Source organism: Tenrec ecaudatus, chromosome 12 (assembly GCF_050624435.1).
Source record: "Tenrec ecaudatus isolate mTenEca1 chromosome 12, mTenEca1.hap1, whole genome shotgun sequence".
In the NCBI taxonomy this organism is placed as follows: domain Eukaryota; kingdom Metazoa; phylum Chordata; class Mammalia; order Afrosoricida; family Tenrecidae; genus Tenrec; species Tenrec ecaudatus.
In genome coordinates, this window is record NC_134541.1 from 89,432,751 (window position 1) to 89,438,901 (window position 6,151).

Here is a 6,151-nt window from a genome sequence, read left to right on the forward strand (position 1 = left end):
GAACAGATCTGATTGGGAAAAAAGCCCTCTTGTTTGGACAAATTAATTTTTCCCTAATGCATGCCATCTAAGCTCGGGGTACCATAGGAGAAACAGAAATGCTGGCGATCTGAAGAGCACATCTCTTGTGCCTGGAGGAGCCCGTGTGGGTTGAGAGGGGATAGTCCAACATTTGAGCATCTGCTTGGGAGGTGAGCACACAGATAGAAATCCATTGATGCAGAATGGTATCCAAAAAGAAAAGCTAGAGTAATCACAGAGAGGGTCCTACGGTTTTTCCAACAAGTTTGGAAAACCGAACTCAACCAGGAAATACTTTAGGCTAAATAAAGGGAGAAGCTTAGCTTTACACTGGACACAGAAGAAAAATTTCTCTGTGACCTCTTTTCCCGCAAATTTTAAGCTTAGTTAATGGAAAAGCCTGCTGAAGTGGAGGATCTCCTCTAATCCCTACCAAATCCCGTTAGACCAAACCAGACTCACTGTTATTGAATCACCTGTCTCCTGAGTGGCGGGCTTGTGGTTTCAAACTGCTGACCTTGTAGTTAATAGTCCTAGGCAGGATGCACTATGCCACCCAGGTCCCTTGGAGTGCATCCCTTAACCATTGGAAACGTACTGTTTATTTATGCATTGTGTTGAATTGTTCATATGATTTAAAGTGTGCGACTTTTCATTTTTTCCTTAAGGTCATCAGTTTGAAACCACCAGCCAGCTCTAAGGGTGAATGGTGAAGTTTTCCACTTCCATAAAGAGTCGTAATTTCAAAAACCCACAGGGGCAGTTCTGCCCTGTGGGGTTGCTGTAGGTCAGAATTGACTCAATGGTAGTGAGTTTGGTTTAGGTTTAGTATAAAATTTGTTATACTTTTTATAAATATAAATAAGTATATTTTAATTTATACTTAAGTTTTTGTCCATGAACAGAAATCTGCATTTAGGCTATCTCAATTTTTTTTAATGTACGGATTGGATTCTGGGTTAACCCTGCAGGGAATCTAAGGCCAATGGATGAAATATTACTGCAACCTTGCTAGAACCATTGGGGATTACAGTATAAAGGGGAGTTAAGAAAGTTATTACCTTGGTCTAGGGCCCAGAAAAAGGAAGGACACTGGCAAATCCACTGCAACTAGTCCCCACATCCCACCTCGGTGGAAATCCAAGAGAAGGTTTTGGAGTTGCTCCTGTTCCACGTAGTGAACAAGCATTTTAAGAAAGAAAAATTGCTAATTTCAGACGGGCCTCAAACAGCCGCATTCAATTCTTGATCACAGAAGTATAGACAAACTCAACCATGGAATAACACTTAGGGATGAGAAGGTAAGACGACTGGAGGTTTAGAAGTTTTGAGTTAGCAGCCATGGGAAGCCAAGCCAGTATACCCAAGAGCTGCCCTGGGGCTACATTCCGGAGAATCAAGGAATTTTTAGCTATGAGCCATGATAAGGAAAATAAAAGGAACTCAAAAAGATTTTATTTTATAATAAGTCTTAGCTCCAGTCTATTTTGGGCTACGAGAGATCTAGCTGTTAATACAACTTTGGCATATGCCACTCTTTTACAATTAAACTTGTTTGGGAAATCCCTGAAAGGTGAACTGAGATTGCTTTTGTTCAGGCAGTTGTGTTGCTGCATCAGACCAAGGCACTTTGGGAAAATCTAAATTTATGCTCAATAAAGAGACTAGAGATCAACAGAAAAGAATCAGTTTCACTTGATTCATCTGAAGACAAATCATACCATTTCCCTTAAGCATCTAGAACTTTAACCCTTCCATTCTGTGTATGGTTTCCTTATTGCTGAGACTTCTAACAAATAATATGATTTCATAGTCCTAACAAGGGCCTTCCTTCCTGGAAATGGTAATCAGCTGAAGTTTCTGTACGGCATGCACAGAGAGCTATTTTAAATAAAGAGAGCTACTAGATACAGCCCAGAGATAGATAAAGCAATTCTGCAACAACTAGATGCACTCTAGGGGCCTGCACAGGTAGCTATCATATACTGCCCAGCCACAAAGGGCAAGATGCTAGAAAAAAGCAAGGTCTTGGGGCACCACCGATCTAATGTAGCATAAAAAACAGCTGATAGATCCTCAGCTTGACAAACCTTGATTCTAGTGTTTAATTTTAAATTAGACTCATTGCACCAGAACATGCACCTCCGGACCTAGAGAAAACCACTGAGTGAAGTCTCAATGTACATCTAAATAATGTGGATGACCTTCAGTGAAGCCTGGGCAGATAAGATCTAGACATTTTGTCATAGCGCCCATTACAGAAGGGAAAGTACTCTGCCTAGCTTTGGAAGTCATTGGGCTGACAGGCCTGAAACTGTCCACAATATGACTAGAAGTTTCCCTCCATGATTAGCAGACATTTTCACCGGGTTTGTAGAGACCTCCCCTTGTAGAACTGATAAAACAAAAACAAAACAAAAAATCCAAACCATAGAAGTGTTTAAAACAATTCTGAAACAGATAACCCTCAAGTTTGGACTTTCCAAATCGATCCAGAGCGCCAATGAGCTTGACCCAAGAAATGGGTCAAACATCAGAATTCACGCGGAAATTTCATACCTCTTGAAAGTTACATTTTACAGGAAAGGTAGAGATGAATCATACTCTGAAAAGGACTTCGGCAAATTATGTTAAGACATAAATTTGATCTTACATCTCTACCAAGTAGTATGAACTCATAGTGCTAACAAGGGCTTCACTTCTTGGAAGCGGTTGTCCCTCTGCACGGAGGACAATGGAGAAGCTATTAGATAGACTGCAGCTGTTAACCTCTATATTTCAAGTTGGTTGTCGTATCCTACAGATACCCCTCTGGACTTTGAGCCAGGAGGTAATGTCCTGTTGGAATCGTGGCGAGGGAGGTGTGGGAGGAAGAGGGGAGCAGGTCAGAGAACAACTGGCACGAGGTAGGCCTCTTGCTTGAATATTCTCTTCACCAATCATTTCTTGTTAATATTAACTGGGTCAGATTCTAGATACACTGCACCTGAGTACAGAGAGCTCCTCTAGACAAAGAGCTAGATCTAAGGAACCCGTTCACCTGCCTGATGGACAGGATCTGTGCTTGTATGGCCTGTGTCTGCTTCCCAGGTAGTAGCAGGAGGAAGAAACCCAGGTACTGTTGGATTTTCCGCTATCATTGCCCAGCCTGTGACAGTATGAAGTTCTAGGGCAGTTCCACAGTTTAATTCTTACCCCACAGTCCTTCAGTTTTCCCTAGTGCATCCAGACCTCTGGGTTCAGTCTATTCCTGGCTCGTCTGATACTATTTTTTCTAATACCATGTTTCTATTCACAAGTCTTTCCACATTTTTACAAGTGTAATTCACATAGTTTCAAACTATTTCACAAATCTATTTACAAGTCTTCTGGTCACAAATCTGTTCACAATTCCACTGGTAAAATGGTGTTTGGTGTAGATAATCCAGAGAGTCAAGGGCACCAGTTTCCAATCAAATATTTACAGATTTTCAAATTTGTGTGACTTTTGCCACCAATGGTGTCCCATACAGCTTGCATTGTGTGGCCCTCTAAAATAAATCTTTTTATTATGTAAAGAGAAACTATACCCCGCTAATTCCATCATCCCTTTGCAACTATAAGATAAGTAGAATAAGTTGTTCAGAATCTTTAGACATTATCCACCTCTGAGCACTGGGTACGGAGACAGCCTTTTAAAACGTGCAATAGACATTCTTAAATTTCCTGGCATAAACAGTCATCGCAATAGAATTGACCTGGACTTTCTTTCTTCCACCCAAATTTCAAGGTGTTTGAACTGTGCCCAGATCAATACCACCAGAGAAGTAAACTCGGGTCTAAAGGTTCATCACCATGTGTCCCAGTGCGCACTCAGCCCCTACCTCCAGGAAGTGGAACAGGAGAATGGAATTGGATTAGGCAATTGTTTTCCCCAAAGGGAGGCGTAGCCCTTTTCTTCACAGTAGGATTAACTATCCTTCTAAGGCGTCCTTAAGCCTGGTGCTTAGTAAATGGTGTTTTATAGGCACAGCAAGGAGAGCAGTGGCAGCAACCAGTTTTGCCCTCCCAGAAAACACTGCTTGTATCCTGAGGGCACTAATGCATGCCATTTAGTCCATGTGGAGATGAGCAACTTCCCTTTAAGCAATGTGCTGCTGTCTATTTTAACAGAATTCTCAACCAGCAGTTTCAGCAACCCAGTCCCGCAGGAATCCAGAGAAAGTGAGAAATAGAAGTCGCATCAGGCCCTCGTAAATTTCTGGGGCCTCCTTTATTTTTCTTGACATTGCAGTTTGGTTTGTGATGAATTAATATGCCTTTTCTGTCTCTCTTTAGATTTAGAGAGCAATTCATTTATTATTAAAACGAATTGAGGAAAAAAGAATTAACTAGATTTACAATAGAATAAGTAAATGATGAACTAAGCACTGTTGAGTTTTATAATTTCAGTATGATTTATTTTCATTTCCATAGTATTGAATAATAAGGTGAGTGAAGAGTTTGTAATTTCTGCCAAGAAAGTTGGTATGTTAAAGTGTAACTACATGAAACGTATTCCTTGAAGTCCCCTGAAAGGGCAGGGTGGATTATTCCATTGTGTTTCCACCATGAAAAAGTCTCATGATGAATGACCAGGAGAGCAAAAAGAAACATCAGAAAAAACAGGATATTCGTGAACCCATACTTTGTAACTTAGATACAATATTGGTATTGCTTCTCTCCCAAACTACTCTCATTTTTCTTAGTATATAAAAATATCTTCTTTTTTTCATTTGGGGAAGCACTGAAATAAACTAAGCATCATATTCTATGCCTCATTGATACAGCAAACAAACTATAATTTTCTCCTTCCCCAGACTTTGCATTTGATTATTTTGGCTTACCTTTGGAGGCTCAGAGTCCCAGATTTTGGGGTCCGATGGTGGTGCTTCCCCCACTTTTGTGGTCACTGTGTCAATCCATTGTGGAGTGCCTTCTTTTTCCTTGACGTGTTTTTCCAGGGTCTAGCCTCTCTTGATAGCGTGTCTTGAGCACGTGACATAAGTCCACCCATCATCACTTCTGAGGAGAAATATTGCTGTATTTCTTCCAAGACAAATCTGTTTGTTCTTGTGGCTGTCCTTGGTTTGCACTTTCAATAGTCTTCACTAACATCCTCCTTCAAATGTTTTTCTTTGATCTACCTTATTCATTGTCCAACTTTCACGTGCATATGAAGTGATTGAAGATACCATAGCTTTGGTCAGGTGCACTGAAGTCCTCAAATGACACCCTTGTTCTTGAACTCTGTGAAGAAGTTTTGTGCGGCAGAATTGCCCAATGCAGTAAGTCATTTGGTTTCTTCCCTGCTGCTTTCATGAGCAACAATGATAGCTCCAAACAAAATGAAGCCCTTCACACCATAAAGCATTGCTCTGTTTATCATAATTTTGGTTTTATTGACCTCTAAGGTATGAGAAGTTCACCAAGGCTGGTAAAGATTCTCTTGTTTTGAATCACATCAAAGCTTACATTTTCTGTCCAACTTCCTTAACTCAGTTCTATTTTCTTTATCTGGTAGTCACTTTATAAAGATAATATTTTATTATTAATTGTAGTATAAAGATACGTCATGAGAAAATGAATTGTAAATCTATTTGGTGAAGTTAGATGCCATGCAAAATATCAGTAACAGTTCCTATTTTGAACAGACCCCAAACTAAATTCACTGTCCTTTAGTCAACCCAAATAATCACCCTGTGGATAGAGTAGAACTGCTCCAGTGGGTTTCTGAGATTCTTTTCAGGAGTAGAGACCTCATTTGTCTCTCCTGGAGCAACTGGTAGTTTCAAACTGCTGACCTTATGATTAACAGTCAAATGGGTGACATACTATGCCACCAGTGGTCTTGTTTTGAACATAAAAGTTGTTTAATTAAAATAGTTCCATAAGATGCTTATCAAAGATTGATCTCTATAGTAATTAATAAATGAAATGATTCTTCAAATACTATAGCCATTTAAAAAATCTGGATGAAAGACTAAAAGAGTTACATTTTGTTTTCAAATAATGAAGGTCCAAGAGGCTAATCTTTGAAGAATAAAAATAAAATCTATTAGAAAATAAAATAAAACTACTTATAAATTCATCAAGACTATAGAAAGCTAAA